This window comes from Bactrocera tryoni, chromosome 4, assembly GCF_016617805.1.
Source record: "Bactrocera tryoni isolate S06 chromosome 4, CSIRO_BtryS06_freeze2, whole genome shotgun sequence".
Classification (NCBI taxonomy): Eukaryota; Metazoa; Arthropoda; class Insecta; order Diptera; family Tephritidae; genus Bactrocera; species Bactrocera tryoni.
The window spans coordinates 71,249,524-71,268,115 of record NC_052502.1 but is presented as its reverse complement, the minus strand read 5'-3'; the positions used below and the strand labels follow the sequence as shown (position 1 = coordinate 71,268,115).

At 32.4% G+C, this 18,592-nt stretch overlaps 1 protein-coding gene across 3 annotated transcripts in view; it reads left to right on the top strand.

Annotated features, from left to right (window-relative positions):
* LOC120773739 (1-phosphatidylinositol 4,5-bisphosphate phosphodiesterase) overlaps window positions 1-18,592 on the top strand; it is a 150,477-nt gene that overhangs the window by 24,246 nt on the left and 107,639 nt on the right. For all 3 annotated transcript variants that reach the window (XM_040102798.1, XM_040102797.1, XM_040102799.1), the window contains exon 4: window positions 10,681-10,719. The gene's annotated coding sequence lies outside the window, so the exon portion shown is untranslated. The remainder of the gene's footprint in view (window positions 1-10,680; window positions 10,720-18,592) is intronic.

Genomic DNA, 18,592 nt, shown 5'->3' with positions numbered 1-18,592 from the left:
TAGTTACAAAATATGCTATTTTTATGTGCTTATTGAATTTTTTGCCAACCGTACAGTTAAAATCAGTGGACTACTTACAAAGTAGTCATTTTTAGTATACTTGGACGTACATACTCACAAGTAAATAATAAAATTTCAATGCGTTTGCACTTTGCTCTGTTGTCGCAATTCCATTGCAATAATTAATTAATTTTAGCTGCCTATTTAAGGCACTTTTATATATAGGTACATATATGCATATATGCGTTATATTAATTATGCAAATATATATATGGATGTTACAAACAGCAATATATTTAACAGCAAATTAGTGTGTGGTGGTGTGTGTGCGTGTTTACACAAGCACATAGCTCATTACCTTAGATAAAGTGCTATTGAAGGCGTCATAAAAGCGACGCTAGACAATTAAGACAAGTTGGGAGGTAAGGGCGGTTAGCGTATATGACGCCAGCGACGCATTTTGTTTTTGTTTTAAAGCAGCAAGTCGCGTGAGTGTGCATATGTGCATATATGTAAATATATGTGCGACTACTATGGCGGGTAACAAAAATGAATATCGAATTACTTATTATTTGTCAGCAGCTAACGAACGAACGACTACAGCGACAACAACAACAAAGGCATTTGTATTTTTTATGCACTTGCTTACTCACTGTTTCTTCACAGCTTGCTGACGCTACCGCCGCGCTAAAGGTGTATGCAAACAAGCAGCTATTGAGTTCTACAGCTGGCTTATCATTAGTAGTTTTATTTATTGTTATTGTTGTTTTCACTATTGTTTTCATTGAGTAATTCTAAGCATTTAGCTTTTTCTGATATTATTTCTCCGGTCATTTTTCATTATTTACGCTGCCGCTCTCCAGTGTACATTAGTTAAACGCCACATAAATGGCAGCCAAATGGCCCGAGTGGGCAACGCCAATGCTCGGCTTGAATTTCAAAGTGAGTTAAGCACAAGCAATTGATTGAAGAAAATAGCAAAGTGACTTGTCGACAAATTGAATGTCGGTAGGAGCTATTCAAGTGCAATAACACTTCCGCTTTCAATGCGTCACCAGAGAGTGATGCGCTAAGGCAGCTGGAAAATTTTTATGCACCTTCATACAAACATACATATGTACATGTGCATAGTATATCAATATTTATTTAGAAATAGAGTATCTTGTGAGTCTTTCGTTTGTGTGAAATTAGGTGTGTTCTATGGAAAATAATTTGATAGAACTTTGTTAATTAATTTCTGAATGTCAGTAATGTTTTAGAAGTTTCAATACTTCCCTTAGCGCCCATATACCTAATACAACTTACAGGTGACTTTATACCGCAACTACTACGAGCAAAAACTAGTAAGACTTTATTCATAATTTTAAAATTCTTAATTTATTCTTCAAAATCTGTGTCGTCCCCCTCAAGTAGTGCCGCTTGGCCACAAAACACTTGTGCCAACGTTTTTCCCAATCCTAGAAACATAAATATCTTCAATTGACACAAAACAGTTTCCACGGAGCGGTCGTGTGGGTTTGCTGAATAGACAGAAGCCACACGAAGCTAAATCAGGCGAGTGCAGTGATTGAGGCACGATATTGGTTGAAAATATGGCAAAAAACTGACGAAGAATCAATGCAGTATGCGACGGTGCATTATCATGGTGCAAAAGCCAAGAGTTGTCGAGCCATAATTCTGGCATCTTTCCACGAATAGTTTCACGCAAACTATGCATAACACTCAATATTAATCCTTGTCGACAGTTTGACCGCTCGAAAGGAATTCGAAGTGCACGACAACTCGATAATCGAAGCAAATTGTCAACATAAACTTAATTTTTGACCTGCTTTGATGTGGTTTTTTCGGCTTCGGCTCACCTTTGCCACGCTAACCGGCCAATTGATTGTTTGTTTCCGGGTCGTAAGCATAGATTCAAGACTCATCGCCAGTAATAAACCATTTCATGACATGCTGCTAGTCGGAAAGCATTGTTTCATAGCCTTTAACGCAACACTGTTTGACAAAAAAATGTAATGATTTTGGCACCAATCGCGCTTTTACTTTCCTTAGGCCCAAATGATCTTTCAAAATGGTTTTATTTCAACGCGGCTAGTAAGATTTTTGACTGTTAATCGTATATTCTTAAGTAACAAATCCTTTCTTTTATTGACGTGTTGATTATCAGTTGATGTTGATGGCAGTTGACGTGGTTCATCGTCAACGCGTTTTCGACCTTCTTTGAATAATTCTTAAAAATCAGAGACACTTTAACTCGAAGTTATCCATAACTCGAAGCCTGCCAAACTTCCTTACTTGTTTTTTTAATATTTTAGATATAAAAACGATAAATTTTCATTAAATTTTTTTATTATAACAGAATAGTGTAAGAAATATTTCCTTAATTTTTTCAATACCTCTGAATTGAAATAAAGCTTTTTAATGCATACTTTTTGGCGCTTTGAGAAATCTAAATAAGTTTTGTATTATTAAGAACTGAGCTGCAATAGAAGAGAATAGTATAAGAAGTGCTTCTTTCTTTTTTTCAATACTTTAGAATCGAAATGAAGCTTTATTTTTTATTGCATACTTTTTGGCACTTGGAACATTTTAAATACATTTTGTATTATTAAGAAATGATATCCAAATAATATCTTTTATACGCAAAATTTTTCAAAAATCGTTTAAAATTACAAATAATTGCATATTTTTAGGTGCTATAAAATGATAAAACGGTTTTAAACTAAGAAAAATTTCTAAAATTTGTGCAATGAATTTGTTTTGTATATTGTTTACGATAGATATTTAAAAAATGTTGTTTTCCTAATTTTTGGCATCGTTTTAGGCGTAAATATACAGCACCTACGCAACTTACATCCACATACTATGTATCTTGTGTAATATTCCTTAAAACTTAATTCTAACAAAAACAAATTGAAATAAAGTTTTATATAAATGGTGTCTTTGAATATTTTTAGCATTGTTTTAGGCAGATATATACAGCGCCTCCACAACTTTTAACGCCATGCCTGATATAACATCGCTTAAAAATTAATTTCTACAAAACGAGTTGCGATAAAATTAGTTATAGATTGTATTTTTGAATATTTTTGCATAATTTTAGGCGCATATTTAAATATATTTTCTGTCTTTATGCTTACTTGAAAGCCTACTATGATATAAGTTACTAAGACTTATTCAATGCCCACAAAATTCATTCAAATATACCTGGATGCCACACTGCTAAATCCTTCTAATTAAATCAACGCCTGATGGTATACTAAAATATTTATTTGTCTTCATGAAACCAACAGCCAGTGTGGTATGCGGTTTAAGCCAATAATTTTTTACGCTTGCAGCAATATTTAAACAATTTCTGAGACTCGTTGGGAAAAAGCAGCTGCTCAATTGTTTTTCTGCATAAACAAACATACAAACAAAGTGTGAAAAGGGTTAGAGTTGCTGATTTCATTTCAAATCGAACGGTGACCCTACACAGCGAGTATTAGTAAGGAGGTCTACGGTTGGCTAAGTGCGAAGAAATTAGTTCATTAGGCATGAAAAGTACGGCACAACAGGATATTAGGGGCGAAATTGCGAGAAAAGTGGCATAAACAAAAGAAAAGGCGGAGTGTGAAAAGCATAAATAAAAGGCGCTAATGGCAACAAAGAAGTGCGGTTGGGTTGAGGAAAATGGAGGCAGACTGCTTTCGAAAAGGTTACAAAGGAAGGGGCGGCGAGTGCGTGATGGAGCATAGCAGAGCAACAAAAAAAGGCGCTTGTGGCATGTAAATATAATACACTACCTGTTTTATAGGCATTTACAGTTATAAATATGTTGCGTGTGTGTGCGTGTATGACTGCTGCTGGGTTCAATGGACTCTTGACAGTGCGGTCATATAGAAAATTGCCCTTTGCCAATAGCTGAAGACATGAAATATGCATGCATGTGTGTGTTTGTGCGTGCGTGTAGCAGTCTAAAGGCATTTTGCACACACACCCGCTTGACACTTTCCACCCCGCTGCATGCAGTTCCCCTACGGCTAGATTAATTGTGCGAAATTATAAACGCTCGATTGCTTCCTACACCATTTTTCTGTCGCTTTATATATTTTCCCCCAGCATTTGCGCCTAATGCTAGGCAATGATTCTACCTTTACTCGAGTTATGTTGCTGTATGTGTGCATCTATGCATTGCGGTACACATGCTCAAACTCAGCGTATTCTCTACATATCATACATTTTTGCGCTCAGCAGCCATGGTCGGGCCTTTGACTCCTGTAAGTAGGCACTTAAGTAATCGATAATGTATCTAATATTACAATAACCACATGAAAGGCCCTACATGTGCAATTGATACACCTGTATGGTTCAGTATACATATAAACATACATTAGTAAGTAGTGGAAAAGACGTTTATTGAATTTGCTATTTTCTTATTTATAATACAATTACTACAAGGCAACTAATGACATGTTGTCGCACGTAGTGAACAAGGGTATTCGGTTGGGCATTACAGCGCTGAAGCGAGTTTTATTGTTTAGAAGATAAAAGCATGCTAGCTTATATGAGTTTATCGTTGTAAGATGCTTTTAGGCGCTCTGAACAGAATTCAAAAATTTTTTTGAACATATTTTTAACGCATTTTTAACGCAACATTTGACTATTTTTATATTAATTTTTTTCACAAAAATTATTTTTATTTCGAATTGCATACTTTTAGGCTAATTTTTTATTAAATATATTATTGCATGCTTTTGAGAAGATTTTATCATGAATCTTGCGCTATTACTATAAATAACTCTTATATCATAATAAATTTATATATATTTCTCTGAACTACAATTTCTCCATCATTTTTGTTGCATACTTTTAGGATAACTCTTTAAATGCAACATTTCGTTATTATTGTAAATTAAGTCATTCTCAAATTTTTGATTTTTCGTTTGAAACATATTCGAAATCAAATAATATACTCTTTCTATTGCATACATTTAGGCTGAATGCTTGAAGTGTTGTAAGTTTACGTATTAAATGAAACCCATTATCCTTTAGATCGTCTCTACTTAATATAAACAGTCACTTAGAGAACACTGCATTTAGAAAAAAAAATTAATGCATACTTTGAGGCGCTTTGAGAAATTTAACTATTAAGAAATATTAGTATTGAAAATAATATCTGCAATAATATATGTATATTTGTTTTCCGTGATGTGCGACCATAATTCAAAAAATTTTAAATAATTGCATAACTTTAGGAGCAATGAAATTTAGTTAAACAATTTTAAGCTTAGAAGAGAGTTACGATTTTTCGAAATCTCTAATTTTGTATACTTTGTGTTGTTTAGGTAAAATTTCTTTTTATTTCAGGTAAAAATTTTATATTATTGCATATCTTTAGGAGCTACGAAGCCTAATAAGACGATTTTAAGCTTAAAAAAGATTCAATACTTTATAAAATTATTTTATTACTTATAGATTACTTTATAAAATCTAAATTTGTATACTGAGTGCTGTATAAATATTTAAAAAGTTGTATATTAAATGTTTGGCATATTTTTAGGTGCAGATCAACAGTATCTACGCACTCTTCATCAACATATCTTATATAGAAATCTTAGAAATTGTTTCTGTCAAAACAAGTTCAAAAAAAATTATTTATAATGTGTTTTTGTATATTTTTAGCATAATTTTAGGCACCTATAATTATATTTTGTACAAGAAGAATGCGTAAACTGCCAATTTGTAAAATATTAATCAAGTAATATGCTGTAAAAATAATTTTTAGCTATGAGTCAACGAATAGTTTTCAATATTTCTAGCATAATTTTAGGTTCGTATTTATATTTATTTTATTAGAAACCCACAGTACAACCTGTTTCCTGGATAAGCAAAAAAGACTGCCTTTTAAAAATTAATGCTAGCAAAGTAAGTAATCGCTATACATTTCTCTGGAGCCTAAACGTATGCTATGTTGCTAAACACATTTGGCAGGACATTAACATAATGGCGATACCTTAGAGAATTCAACGCCTGCAAGCGGCTACAATGCATGTTATGCTTATGCGATAGTGTAATAAAGAGTAAGATATGGAAGTAAGCTAGGAGTCAGGTAAGAAAATAGCAAGAAATATATAAAGACTCAAAGGAGAAAACTGAAAGCAAGACTTACAAGCGTGTATAAGTTGAGTGCTTCTACTGCAAACGGCTGGTTAGTGCATACTTAATATGCTCGTGTGGTTTTATGAAAGATATAGTTAATTGTTCACTGAGTTGCTACGAAATAGGTGTGCACGCGCCTGGAAGCAAGCACAATAAATGAATGCGTTTTTATTTCTTTTAATTTTTTGTATGCTAGAATGAGAGGGTTTCGCGTTTTTCACCGCCGGAAGCTTATTGCCTTCACTAGCTTCCTTTTAAAGACCTTTTAGGCGCCGGTTTTAAACATGCAAAACGTGAGTTTATTATTTAACGAGTCTTTCGGTCACACTATGTTGCTGTTGTTGTTACTTTTAGGCGTTATATTTCTTGAGCATACTCAAAATAGCGCCGACACTTGCTGCAAAAGCTATTCTTTATATATAGACCTCGCGTGTGAGCCTCTCTAATGTATTTATAGGCTCATTTGCCTTTGCGTGCGGTTCTTTATTGGGGATTTAAGTTGTCGCCGTAATTTAAGGTATACATTTCGGCTGAATGCATTTTAACATGCCTTAAAATTTTAAGATTGTTGTTTCCATTGTGTAAAAATATTATACAATTGTTGTGTTTCTCATTAACACTTCCATAGACTCACCCACCCACCTGTTTAGCGTGCTACCGCAAACTTCGTTTCTTTGATGCACCTAAAAGTAGCCTATAACTGCTACATATTAAAATTCATGTTAATATATATTTATACACACCTGTATATATTTTTTGTATGATTATAAGTTGTGCCTGTATATAGCGTGCTGCCGCTCTGCGTACTCTATTGCTTAGTGATATATAGCGTGTGGCATGTGGCATACTTTCAGGCATAAGTCACACTCATTTCCGCATTGATTAATGCTAATGCGATAAGACCGTGTTAGTTGGTGTGTAAGCAATTTAATTAACTGTATGTGATTTAAAATTTATTTTACACTAGAGAAATGCCCTGAAGTCAGGAGTACTTACATATATAAGGAGTTTGGAAATAATGAAATTTTGGAAAATAGGCATGAAGGTAAAACTCTGTGGAATTGCGCAACAGTGGAGTAAAGTGTGTACTCCTTAGGTTAAATAAATATTATATTTGCATTTGTGTTTAATATAAATACTGAACAAAGCCTTCTGATAGTATTGCAGCATACTTTTGGGCTTGATGTGAGTATGTCGTACAAGATATCGTATCTTACAAATGTTTCATCATTCGCTTCAATATGTTTTGAGACTACTTGATGTATTTAAAAACGAAAATTTTTTTCTTTGCATACTTTTTAGAGCAGAATGAGAGTGCTCCGTTATTTGAAGTACATCTAAAAATGTTTAGAGACACTTTTTAAATAAGAATGGCATGAAAAAAAAGTTTAGAAAAGATTTACTTAATCATTTTAATATAACACTGCATTATTTCAGTTTTTTATGTTATTTTTTTTGTAGTATAGTTTATGGAGCAAAGTATTTCTCTACCAATTTTTGAAAGAATTATGTGAAAATGACGTTTAAAATAAGCCAAATCACATTTTCATATATAATTTAGCAAAACTCTTTTCAAAAGTATTGTTTTCTATGCGGATACTAGCGCTTGAAGCAGGAAAAAAAACTATCTATATCTAAGTTTTTTGTAGCATACTTTTAGCGGCGAAGAAAAACCCTTAAATTTAAAATTATTCTTTTCATTGAAATTAAATTTCATTTGGCTTCAATTCACCTTTTTTTTAAATAAATATTTGATTGATTCCTGCCAAAAGTTTTTGCATTTTCCCAAGTAGCTGTAGCCACATTTAAGGCGCTTAAAAGTTTACTGAAGTTCTCTTTCTAGATATTTTAGATACCAATCACTAATTCTGCACTGAAATGCCAAAGCATTGCATTTACAACCACTGCTGTCCTGATTATTTGCTAAAAAGACACACAGAAAAGCCTTTTACTCGCGGCGAAAAGTAGGCTACAGCAAAACCACAGCAACCTTACACCCACAACAAAAGCATGCAGCTTACAAGCTCAGCAACAGCACTTGCGTCGAACTGTAAATGAGACGAAGAGGCGTTTATTGGGATTTTCTAAGAATTTTAATAAACTCCCATGCGTTGTGTGTGGGTGGGGGGCGTGTCTGCGAAGTTAACTCAACTAACGCCCCACAAAAAGTGACACAGTCCATGCTTTTTGCGGCTGCCTGCGTGCGACAGCAGCGCGTTTGTGCAAAATCACATCAAGTGAAAGTAAAAGGGTTAACAAGTTCAAAGTGTTGATGGGGCATTTTAGGCGCACCAAGTTACAAAAGTTACCCTTTGTTTATTTGTTTTCTTTAGACTACTTCTTGTTGAGCATAATTTTAGGCGCTGCTAGGCATACTTTCAGTTCCCTTGCCGTTTTCGTATGGTTGAGTACGCACAAAGCGTTTAGGTCACCAGGTCAAAGTTTTCGGTCGCTCTCGGAAGGGCGAAAAGTCTATATATTTCATTGCTGCTAATGCTACTAGAAGGTCATGTGGTTGTTGTGCATACTTTTGGGATATTTTAATTAAAATTTTCAATATCTAAACAAGGTAATTGTTCGCCGCTTACAAATATATAAGCGCAATGCCATTCTTTGTGATTTGTTTGAAGTAGAAATACTAATTTTTCCAAGCACAAAAGTATGCAGTACTTAAAAGTTTATAGAAAACTTTGGCAGGCTTTTGAAAAGTAGCACTTTAGGTAAAGCATAAAAAATCTTAATTCTAAGCCAAACGGAAAAATGATATGCGCCTAAAAGTATGCAATGTTTAATAAAATAACAATGTTATTTTTTGAATATTTATTTAAGTAGGCGTTGCAATTAGTTTAATTGAGTTACACTCATGCTTACGTAGGAGTTTTATATGAAATCAAATTTTGTCTTTCAAGCCCAAAAGTATGCAATATTGCGAAAAAACTGATCCAAATAGAATAACTGCCAAGAACAGAAATATCTAAAACTATACCAAAAGCAAATGCAAGTAAAAAGGATTTATTTTTCCTTGCTTAAGAAAATGCGCCTAACACTACACTATACTAATCAAATGCTGAAAAGTATGTGCAGACAACATTCATTTCTTACCAAAAGCCTATCAACTTACATAAAAACGCTTTCCTCATCGAAAAACTAAAAAAAAAGTCGCATTAAATATCAACGCGCTTAAAACTATGCTACACAATATGCTTACCAGCGTTAATTGCATGCTTAAAAGAACACAACTTGTACAAATACAAGTGTGGGGTGCACAAAAAAATAAAATAATTTAATTTTCCAGACTATTAAAGGTGTTTCACATACAAGGCTTAAGGCTGAAGGCCCTGAAAGTATGCTTCATTGTTATAATAAGCTCGACTATAATAACATTAGATATTTTTGTGTAAATGTAATGCGTAAATCTTTAATTTATTGCATTAAACTTATACCATAGCTTGCAGTTACAAGCACATTTCACTTTAGCCCATAAGTATGCAATCCACGTAATTATTTATTAACAATTTACCATGTTAATGCAATGAAGAACATATTATCCTTATTATGCATGCAAAAATGCTTAATTAAGGCTTGCAACTTTCGATAAGCTGTATACAGCCTGAAAATATGCAATAATTTCGGGCGAAATAATTTTATCATAAAATTTGCTGGCAAAAAATATTGAAATTCTGTGGCAAGCACAGAAATAAATAATATATATTCAAACTGCTGCAATTTCTCTATAGGAGTGGTGAATAATTTATGATATAAGCGCCTATAGGTATGCAATATTTTCATATTTGGCTTTTTATTTGTTGCCATTTACACTTTAATTTGCTGCTGTCAACAAAATATTTCAATTATAGTTGCTGTCATTTTACAAATTAGTTGGCTGAAAACCAATGTTTTAATGATTTTGCCGGAAAGTAGGCAAAGAACTGCGAGAAACGTATTTTTTGTTGCAAAATTCCATTTAATTGATGAACAAATTGTATTTTCGGAGCATAATGTTCACTAAAATGTATAATTATTCTAAATAATGTTCTTATGAAATTCCAAAAAATGCTATTCTCTTAATTGTGACGAATTAAAGTATGCAACAAAAGCTTAAAATACAATTTTACCAAGTGGTACTTGAGAAGGCATGTTTTAATAGTATTTTGTGATAAATTAAGTGCCTTGCGGTTGTCTGAATATATATAAGAATCATTTCATTTATTATTACGGCGCATAAAAGTGTGCAAAGCTTGCGTGCAACAATATTGTTTGCAAAACTGTTCGAGCACATAAATTTGGATACCAGCAATTTAAAAAAAAATAATAATTTATGCGTACATAAATTCAGTGAAGAACAAAAATTACGCTCGCCTAAATGTATGCAATAAAAATTTTAATAACATTTCAGCTACACTATCGAAGCAGCACTTTCAAAAATTTAATTAAGTTGCACATAAACTGTAAATTAGCGTTATTAAATTTGCGTTTCTTTTATGAAAATCATAAACCTAATCTAACCAACTTGTGCACTTTTTTATTTTGTCATTTCAGCGCCTCGCATGCTTCACGGAATTCAATAATTTAATTAAGGTAAGTTTGCCACTGGTATGACAATCATAAACCAAAAACAAAACGAAAAAAGCAACAACAAAATGAAAACAAAAAACTGTCATTAAAAGTAAGCATACTTTTGCGCGCGCACACACTTCACTACGTCATAAAATAAGTCATAAAATATAAGTGTATTTTATTTGCAAATGAAGCAGTGTGTCAGCAAATGACGCCAGTCATCACCAATTTCACCACAAAACCGCAAAAAAATAAGGCTAACAACAAAAAAAGAAACTGCAACAAAAAGCAGTTGAGGAAAAAATCAATTCGGCAGCACATTTTTTGTCTTATTGCTTTACTTTCTCGGGCTATTTTTGGATTAAACAAACTAACATAATTCGGTCAGTAGATTTTCTGCCTATTTGCCACAGTTTTTTCCTCCTACGCTTCAGGTTAACCACTGTTTTAGTGATTTCGATGGCTATCGCATAGTATATTTTCAGGCGCACACTAGCATTTTTTCAAGTGAAGTTGCTGCGTGTGTTTATTCAATTTGCTCTTTGTTGCCTTGGGCCACTGGCGAAAAATTACACAAACGCAGTAATATTGAACCGCAAATGAACTTAGGAGACATAGCAGCATTTTAGGCGTTTTGCAGTACAATGAACTTGAAGCCATGAAAAAATTGTCGGTAGTGCTATGGTTGGAGATTTTTATGGGCACAAAGAGAGCAAAAATATGATGATTTCCTTTTCCTATGAGAGATCTGTCCATTGTAGAAGAGGATAAAGTGCACTTGGAGAAATTTGTGATAAAATTTAGGAAATATGGGAAAGTTGCCAATTTTTTTTCTAAATATCAATTAAAAAAATTGAAGATGAAGTGCAACTGTAATATAATACATAACTAAAAAAATAGTGTTTTGAAAAAAATCAGATGGGAAATAATTTTTGTAAGGGTTGCCATCTGACTAATTTTTTTAAACTTTTATACAATTATTATTTAAGAAGCATAAAATTAAATATTTAAATTTTTTTTATAAGAGTTGCCACTTGCTTAAAATTTATTTTTAATTTGATGTTAAATTATTTAATAAATTAAATATAACCACTTGAGAGTGAAATTAAACAGTTCATAGAAATTTTTAAAATTTGTGGTTTGAAAAAACTTAGATTTGCTTTTGGTAAGAGTTGCCACCTGGCCAATATTTTTTTAAGTTTTCATACAAATATTTTTTTTTCCAAAGTTAGAAATATGTTAGAAGCGTGCAATTAAATATTTTAATTTATTTTGTAGGTGTTGCCACATGTTTAAATTTTTTTTTAATGTAATGTTAGGTTATTTAATAAATTGAATGTAACAATTTGAGAGCAAAATTAAGCAGTTTACAAAAAAATTTAGCCGAATATATCTTAAGAAGGGTTGCCACCTGTTTGAATAACATGCTAAAAATGATAACGTTTATCCAAACAAATAATGCCTATCAAATTGGAAAAAATATAAAATAAAACAAAACAAAAAACTACTATCTAACTGTAGTGGAAATACATATGTACATACATACATATGTATATATTTTATATTAAATTTATTTTTTGAAAGTTGCCAGCTGTTCAAAAAATTAAATCACAAAGGCTTTTAAATCACAAAAACAATGTATGAAATAAAGCAATACTACCATATGCTTATCAAACATCAGACACAACATTTTTTTATGTCGGTGCTGCCATCCATAAGCAATTTTTTTAATTAAAATAAATATTGCTATATTGGCAATAAATTTAAAAGGTTTAAAAGATAATACTCCAATAATATTTTTGAGAGGGGTTGCCATCTGTTTGAAAATATAAAATCACAACAAAAATTAAACCCCAAAGAATATGCACATATGAAATGAAGTTATGGTGCTATATGTGCATACGTAATGTTGTAAATATTTTTTGTGATGGAGTGCTGCCACCTCTCAAGATTTTTATATTAGGAAAATTATTTGTATATTACAACACTAGAGACAAACAAACAAGAGGCTTAAAAAAATTAGTATGTAATTTGAAAAATGTTGCCATCTGGTTGAAAATATAAAATCACAAACATAAGATCACTAAAATTTGTTTGTGTATAAAGAAATACTGGATTAAAGCAATCAATTTTAAGAGCTTTATGATAGTCTATTCAGTTTTTGTAACGAGGTGAGGTGCTGCCACCTGTTTTACATTTTTTTTAATCAAATAATATTACTTTAATTAAAAAGTAGCACCAGTTATAGTTTTCTAGACACAATTATTTCCTTTTATCCATTGAAACCCCAATTTTTTCAGTGTACTTTCTAATAACCAACAAAAATGCGGGAAAACTCCATCGAACATTTTATTTATTCCCCTTACCTTTTGGGAAAATAATACGCCATTCGATAAGCAGCAAATAAAAACAAGAAAATTGCCTGACCACACACACGCGTGTTGACCTACGTAGCAGTGCGATTCGCAGGGAAGGGAGACAAGCGAAGATAGAATAATAGGCATTGTCTAGATTCGATTGTCTTGTTTATGAGCCTAAAAAGCTTTAAGGCTTACGCACAATATGCACTCATACCCGCTTATCACGGAGAAATGACATTCACTCAGCTATTCAAAGCCTCAGTGTGGTCATCTCCGCGGCAACGCCAAATTCCCTGCGGGCAGAAAAGAAGATACCTTAATTTTTGCTATAATTTTCTTATAGTATTTTTCTGCGCCCTCTGCTTTATCTGCATGCGGACCAAGGTAGTCTCTGCCGTAGCAGAAAACAATAACAAAAACATTATAGATTACAACAAAAAAATATTACTTCAACTTCATTTGCTTGCTGCTTGCGTTCGCTGTAACACATGTAAATTTATTTTGTATGTGTGCGTGATTTTTTCCCAATCTACCTTTACTTATTGGTGGTGGCTGAAAAACCGCAGAGCAAGCGATCTCCTTTCATCTAGCCATACTCTGATTCCCTGCCCTCTCGAAATAATCTCTTTGGGGCTTTTGGGTGTTATGACCGCTGCAGGGCAAAAGCATGGACATAGCGAGTAGACGCACAAAGTGCACGGTTCAATAAGATTGTATGGACAGCATTGTTGAAAGGGAAGCTACAAGGAGCTAGGAAAATTGTCTGAATAAAGAAGATGAAGAAAAAGTAGAGAATCCCAAAAAAATAAGTGAATATGTGGAAAATATAATGGAAATTAAAGTGCAGTTAAAGTAAGTCTTTCAATACCAGCGGTAGATGAAACGAAGATTGTACACATTTACTGAATTTACTACTAAAATGTGGTATACTTTTCAAACTATATCACTAATTGTAGTATGTGGATTGCATTTGTGACCGATATGGGTGGAAAATAAATTGCCTTTAAGAGTAAATAAAACCAATTTTTAGATTATAATATGTATCACATGTGGAATGTATGTGGAACATATGTGGAATGTAATTATTCTTAGGAAAAATGTCTAAAAGCATTTTAACTACCAAAATAAAGAATACTTTTGAAATTATAACGTCATTTGTATGTGGATTGAATTTGGAATTTTTATTGGTGGCAAATAAAGCGTCTTTAACAGTAAATAAAACCACTTTTGTAGACGATAAAAAGTATAGTATATAAAATGTATGTGGACCGTATGTAGAATGTAACCATTACGAAGAATAAAAAAAAAAGAAGAATAAAATGTCTAAAATTATATTAAAGTGTGGAAAAGATAATTGAAACCAACGCACTTCAAAGAAAAAATCTAACAACACTGGCAGCACTGGAGAAAATGCTCGAAAAACGCAATTTCAAGAATTTATTACTAAATTACTATTTGTAGCTGCACTTTTTTTATAAACTTCTTTTAAAAACCTGTTCAACTGCAGTTTAACAAAATCGATTACATAACAATCCAACAAACACAATATATGGTATGTTTAAAATGTACAAATAAATAAACTCTGGCTTACAGCTGGGCGCAGGAAACAATAACTCGAATAATTTTAGTAATTTTAACTGCCTAACATATGTATTGTTAAATGCTTTTCACCACTTTCATAATGTGTGCATTGTATAAGGCGGGGTAAAGTTTTAAAAATCGTTTATTTGCTACTCTTTGTTTAATTTTACGCAAGAGCGTATATGATTTTTGCATTTTATAGATCCAAAAGTGTGCATCTAACAAGAATTTTTAAATGTGAATAAATATGTAATGTGGAACGTGTGTGGGACGTATGTGGAATTTATGAAAAATCTTTGTATAAAAGCATATAACAAATGCTGACGCCCTCCTATGTTATTTTTTAATAAGAGCTGTGTGGAACATATGTGGATCTAAGCAAAAACTGCAATGTTCTGCATGAAAACAGCTCTCACGTGAAAGTTTGCTTCAAATGGGGGTAAAAAATTTAAAACTCATGTAGACCGTATGTGGAACGTGATTGAAATTTTATAAAAATATATCACTACTGAAAATTTCAGGGTAAAAACGAAAACTCATGTGGACCGTGAATGAAACTTTTACAATTTTATAAACCACAAATGAAAGAAATAGGAAAATGCACTTTATTGATTTCTAAAATATAATAATTCAAGCAAAAGTTGGAGAACAAAAACAAGTGTTTTCCAAAAGCAAAACTGAGTATCAGCATATATTTAGATATGTATGTACATACATACATATATATATTTCGAATACCCTAATGAAACATAGCATATATGTATGTATGTATTTTTAATAAATAAATTCGTATTTTTATATGACCATGCGCTAATTGTTTATATCTAAAACACTTACGAAGAAAAGTAAAAGCGTAAATATCTAATTGAATTGAGAAATTAAAAGCTTTCGGCACTTACCACTTGAACTTTAGCGCCAAAATAATGACGGATAAAATGAAAAGAGAAGAAAAGTGAAATAATTAGTATAAAATGCAAATATGTACATACATATGTATGTCTTAATAAACTTAATAAATTTTAATACCTTAAACTTAATAGGTTAAGAGCTTAATGATAAAAATAAACAAATATACAAATTAAGATATGAGCATCTATTTTTCCTTAGCCAAACACTTCGTGGAGCAAAAAACAAGAAGGTAAACAACGGAACAAAATAAAACTAGGAACGCGCCATACTGACTGAAATAAATGAGCAAACAAATGAATAACAGATGTGCGAATAGATGAATGAATGACGTTGCGAGCAAGTGCGTTGAAGTGGCAAAAAATGGCAAGCAATAAGCGTAGCAACAATTTTTTTTATACATGTGCTTGGTCAATAATAAATGATTAAGCATTTAAGCATACGTGCAACGACGCGCGGCAAAATGATGAACGTAGTGATGCTGTACGCTCTATACGTATTGACGTAATTCACATAGCAAGGAACAGTTCAATCAATAAAATTACGTTGTTCAAAATTATTTAGGAAATGAAAGTAAATAAAAAAAGAACAAATTGTAAAATTTGCTTGCAATACAAATACTGAAATGCTGTTGCATATATTTTTGTTAACATATTTGTGGATTGCATTGAAAATGTGTTTCACTGTTAGAAATATTGCTGAAAGACGTAGAACTTGCAGAGTTTAGGCAAATATACCGATTTAAATATTGTGGATCTCATGTGGACTGTATGTGAAATGTTATCTAAAGTTTTACTAACAGTTTTTAGAGACAAGTAATTTAAATAACAATAAGAGAGCAATAACAAGGTGAATTAAATGTGGATTGTAAGTGGATCATATGTGGAACGTAAATAAAAATTGTATGTTGACTCTGAAACTGCCATATACAAAACTAAAAATATTAAAATGTGCCTTATTTAACAGAAAATAGCAAGAAATCGACAATTGCTTCAAATATTTCATATTGAAGATTAGTTTAATCGCACTGGAGTGAAAAATTAGTTTCTAAAATTTTTAATTTTTCTATGATTTTTAATACCATACTGGTATAAAAACACTTTCTATTTTTCTACCCAAATTCCTATACAAATATTCTTGCTTTAATACTGTGAGCTTTCATTTACCATCGCCTGAGGTTGGATTACTACATAGAAGTAAGCTCCTCTAAGTAAGCGCCACTTTTCGACAGTTATTCAGTGAGCAAAGGGTATAAATTTAATTAAGCTTAAGAATTTCTCGTTCATTTAATAAGTAGTTATTTAGTATGCATGTATTGGTGTAAAAATACACACACACACATTCAGAATGGCAGTGGTGCGCATTTGATTCACAACAGGGAACAATAAATTAAAAGGTTACAAGCCGAAAGTTAGTAATGCTTTGATGAGCAAATCACTTGAGTCGCTCAAACGCAGTCAAATTCGTTAACACAGCAACACAGTAGGCTGATTTTAACTACACATTGTTGCTGTTGCTTTTATGTGCTTGCTAACTGGTTGGCTACAACGTGGACCGGGGTCTATTGGGTCAGCTGTGTTGCTTGTTTGCTTGTCAATTTGGCAACGCGGCTTCGTGCAGAGAACAATAAGTCCCAAAAGTGCCGATATAGAAAATGGGGAAACAAGTGAGATTACGAGTTGGCGGTGCGACGGGGCGTATGCGTGTTTTCTGTGCGAATTACGGCTACGTACACGAGTAACTTTTGTTGATGTGCGTGTGTCGCAATGTGCTTCCCGCTCCCGCTTGCGCACACTTCTTTGTTTGCTTGACACTGTGAGTTGCGATTTCCGTGGGAGTCTCACTTACCCTTGCACGTTCACACATATGCACACATACATTCGTATATATGTAGTTATGCATGGGCCTTGCTAACAAGCAAGTGGTATGTACTGGCTTTAGCCATGTTTGTCCTGTCACTTGTTGGGGCGTTGTGTTTGTTAGCTTTTTGTTTATCAGCGCATGGCTCAACAAAATAAACAGTGTTAATGTAAAAAACATGCAACAAGCGGGTAGCATTTGGCTAGACCTCTGCTATGCTTTGGTTTTCATAAAGACCCATAAATATTTATTAAAATTATGTAAATATTTAATAAAATTATGTGTACGCTAAATTATATGCAATAGAGATATGTTTAATTATGGAAAATTTTCAATTAAAAAAAGAATTTCAATGATTATAAATTGCTAAGCCTTAAGGGATGTACATAGTATGTATGTATGTATGTATGTATGTATATGTATAAAATGGAAAAAAAAAATGTATGTAAACATAACATTTTTGGGGTTTAATAGCAGTAATATTTCATTATAATTGGATTATTTGCTCTTTGACAATATGTTTCACTTCTAAATTTGCTTACAAATAGTAAAATTATGTGGATCTTATGCGCCGAATATTTAAACACAAAAGTTAACAGCAGTTTTCATATAACATTAGTCAAAATAAGCAAAATTGGTGTGGAACATAAGTGGAATCTAAGTGGAACCTAAGTGGATTTTATGTGAAATGCTTAGTTAAATATTCCTGAAATTTGTCAACAAAATTTCACACGAAAGTTTAACCTAATAGCATAAAGAGTTACGAGGTTTTTGTGGAACGCTTGTCATTTGCAAAAATATGTATCTTCCAACCAATGTATTTTTCAGTCAAAACAAATATTTACAATTTTAGTAGACTGATTGTAGTTGTAGTTGTATTTTCTCCCTGAAATTTCAAATAGTTCTTCATAGAGTAGTAGAAAGACAAGTGCTTACATACATACATCTAAAATGATACTCGAATAATTAAAAAGAACTTTTCGTAGAGCAATAGATACATACATAAGAAATTGTAAATCAGCCAATACTAAGACGAAATATTAGCGACTGATACAAATAGAAAAAGCTGGAGTTTACAATACGAAAACACTTTAATGATCGTATAAAGCAAATTAAAAGAAAATATACTTTTATGATCGTATAAAACATAATAAAAGAAAAGATGCAACTAAGGACATGTTAAGCCT